The following is a 3,877-nucleotide window of genomic DNA, read 5'->3' on the forward strand; positions in this document are numbered from 1 at the left end:
TTTTTTTTTTTTTTTTCTTAAATATCTCTCGAACATCATGGCACACCATTAGAGAGTATTATGTTTTTTTTTCTCTTTTTCTTTCTTTCTTTATATTATTCTTTTTTTTTTTTGTTACATACTGCCTGTACTTGTAAATCAAAAATTGTTCATACGTATATAAAGCTTTTATAAATGTTTAAAATTGTTTTTTTTTTTTAATTAAAATTGACCGTGGTATTATTATCATCGATGAGGAAAAAAAAAAAAAAAAGTACTCATGTCGTTGTTTAAAATACGAAAAAAAAAGAAAAAAATTAAATCGATAATTAACGATGAAAAATGTGTGCGTGTTTTGTTAAATGTGTCTTTGATAATAAATTTGCACGCGTGTTCTCTATAGAAAATTGATCTTATCCGAATTTAGAATGTTTTATATTTTCGGATAATACGTTATCATATTTGTAATTAAACATTGTATTATCATAGCACCAAAATATATCAAAGACAATTTGTTTAAACGAAAAATTTTGTTAAACGTTAAGAAAAATTAATAGTGTAGTGTACATCGACAGTTTATATGGAATAACTATCGGTTTAGGACTATGGGGAATTGAGAGGAAAAGGGATTGGTAACGTGATCACATAGTAAAATTAATCATCTTGAATACCATAGAGAAAAAAAAAAACCCTTTCGATATCATTCATCCATCGTAAATTCTTCGATTCTTCGATGTGTTTGTGTTGAATTCCCCCATTAAGTAGGAACAATAGAGTATGGAAGGTTTTATTCATCGATACATTCCTTTTTTTTCCTCTTGATATCTGTCAAATTCAGATAAATTTATAATAATATCATTATCTGTCGGATAATAATAGTAGAAATAATTTCTGATCGTTAGATTGGTCACAATAAATTTATATTAAAATTTGTATATCTTTATATTGTACAAAACAAATACGATTATATTAATATTTTTTTTTCTTTTTCGTATTATGTAAAATTGTTAACATTTTAACCCTTCTTTGCATGATTTTTTCTTTTCTTTGAAAATAAATCAGGGTGATGTAATTAATGCTCTAGATTAAAGGAAAAATATTGAAAATAAATCCTAGTGCTATTTTTTGACAACTGCGTTTTGTTTTACGCAATAGTCGCTTAAAAAGTTGCCAACAACAACAAATATACAGTAGAAGGGTTTTGAGTACCTTTTTTTGTTGACTAAATATTATGATTGAAATTTCCATCATCATGCAAAGAAGGGTTAAATGAAATTATACAATAATCTTGTTTAATTAAATAGAGAATTCTATATATCTTATATATTAAATAGAATATTTCTATATGGAAATATTTGTGTAGAATTATATTTAAGAAAAAATATAATTTTATTATTAAGTATAGTTATTTTTACTGAAAATCTTTTTCTTCATCTTGTTCTTTTTCAAATATTTGATATTTCAATGAAGTAACATTAATATTTTGTACGGTAAACATTTCAACATTAAATTATTGCCCAAATTCAAATATAATTCATACGTAAATATTTATAATAAACTATGGAATAATACATAAATACGATAACATTACCTCTGAGTAATATGACATATGTTGTTCGAACCAAACGTCGTAATAATATGTTTGATTCCTGGTCGATTATTCATAAAACAACCAAGAATATCAAACATATCTCACGAAACTTGGCATTCATTTATGTCAACAACCAAATCATCAATTCCATCCTATCATAAAATACATCATAAAATACATCATAAAATACAATAATCGAATCTCATCGCACACGATTATGATTATCATATCTTGAAAATCTTTTTTTTCATTTTAAAACATATTAATAATAAATTTTCAGTATTCTTTTTTCAAACATTTGTATATATTTTTTAATAAACTATTTTTTTTTTTATTTAACCGTGATACTTATAATCGCAAATCATTATAAATGATATAACAAAATTATTCACCTAAATCTTATTAAATAAAACAACAGAAACATATTTATAATATATTAAATACTCACTCAAATGCAAATTGATGCAACGTTTCGCATAATCAATGTAAACTTCGAACAGCAATCACATTTCTTTCCCTTGTCCAATGTTATTATTTCAATTTCTTTTTTCTTCTTCTTCAAGATGGTTTCGAAAGGTGTGTTTCAACGAAAAAAAAAAAAAAAAAAAGAAAAGGGAAAAAAAAGTAATAATAATTAAACTTAAACAGGCTGTTTTTCGCAAAGTGAAAATCATCTCGTGACCGGATTGGTGATGGTCGAAAGTAAGGCACGTTGCGATTCGAACAAGGACGGATGACACTTTTCATTGGTGCACCTAATCTTAACAAACAATTTTAAACATTAATAATATTAATATTAACAATTAATATATCATTAATTGTAAGTAACGCAATTAAATTTTAATTAACGCTTGTTACTAGAACTTTCATAATTATTCATTTAATGAAATATCTATGAATATAATTAAATAAAATAATCAAAGTATCGATACGATGTTAATAATTTGAGTTAACATATCTACCAAAAAATATTATTAATAATACGCATAACAAAATACTCTTTCAAAATTATTTATCATTTAAAAGTAATATATTGATATAATTCAATAAAATAATAATAATTGAAATAAAGTAACTTAAATAATTGTAATAACAGGTGCACCTAAATTAAATATATATCTTTCATTAATTAATAATATTTAAAGTGAATACAAAAAATTGTTGATGTAAATAACATTAAAAATATTTGATTTATTAATAAATATCGACATCGGTTTATCGATCGAATCGACAAAAAAAATGAATGAATATCAATACTTTAAATTTGACTACTACTTTATCGATGAAAAAAATAAACAATAAAAAATAAAAAAATGCCCAAGAAATACCTTAATAATCGGTTCGTTGCATCTTCTTCCTCGATCGATTCATCTTCATCCTGGCGTTTTGTAATCGCTATTCCCCCATTTCTTTAGAAATATTTTCTGCTCGAAAGGAATAGCATGAGTTTCCTTCAACATCTTCGTATTTCTTCTCGTTATCTGCATGTTACGTCACGTAACCAACCAATTAAAACAACGTTAAACAATATTTTAATACGAATAATATCATCATCGAGTTTTTCAAATTCAAAGATACATTTTTCAATTAACAAAAGTTTATTTTTCATAAAGATATTAATTTTAACGTTAACTTACGTACACGTGTATTATTAGTGTTTTTAATTTTACGGTAACGTATTAAAGAAATAAAATAAAAAATATTATAAATAAAAATACATATATATAATTCACGATGCACATCACGATAATTCGTAATTATATTTTATATATAATTTTAGAACATTAAACTCTAAGAGATCATTATTTTTCTAATTATTTATAATAGATTCGCATAAAAATAAAAAATCAAACTCACGTTGATCTGTGCTGTGTTTTCTCGTCTATTTGAAGCTTTTTTTTCGTTCGATACGAATGAACATGTCGAAGTATCCTATGCATGTAGTAGTTTAACCGGGATTGAATATGGTTGTCATCGTAATTATCGAGGTCGGTGTGATGGTTTTCTATAGAACAAAAGTAAAAAAAACGTACAAAAATATTCCTATTCGTTTGACTACAAACCAAAATAAAATAAATATTCGTTATCGTGTAGATATATTATTGATATTTTATTTTATCAAAAACGTATTCGATGAAAATGATGAAAAAGAAAAATAAACAATCCTTCTATAATACTTTATCATTTGTTGATTTAATAAATATATCCATTTTTATTAACATAAGATTTTTATTTGATTTATTTCTGATTAGCTCATATAACCTTCACATTGCGCAGAGGCACGTGTCCCCCTGTGGTCATCAATGG

At 24.6% G+C, this 3,877-nt stretch overlaps 1 long non-coding RNA gene across 3 annotated transcripts in view; it reads right to left on the reverse strand.

Annotated features, from left to right (window-relative positions):
- Positions 1-6: 6 nt before the first annotated feature.
- Positions 7-3,877, reverse strand: part of LOC106785984 — a 15,667-nt gene continuing 11,796 nt past the window's right edge. For 2 of the 3 annotated variants that reach the window (XR_001381592.1, XR_001381593.1), the window contains exons 2-5: positions 3,428-3,575; positions 2,899-3,051; positions 2,019-2,330; positions 7-804 (exon numbers count right to left, since the gene is read on the reverse strand). This is a non-coding gene — a long non-coding RNA (uncharacterized LOC106785984). The remainder of the gene's footprint in view (positions 805-2,018; positions 2,331-2,898; positions 3,052-3,427; positions 3,576-3,877) is intronic. The other variant, XR_001381594.1, reaches the window with a different exon arrangement.

Source organism: Polistes canadensis, unplaced genomic scaffold, assembly GCF_001313835.1.
Source record: "Polistes canadensis isolate GaletaPanama2010 unplaced genomic scaffold, ASM131383v1 scaffold_60, whole genome shotgun sequence".
NCBI lineage: Eukaryota > Metazoa > Arthropoda > Insecta > Hymenoptera > Vespidae > Polistes > Polistes canadensis.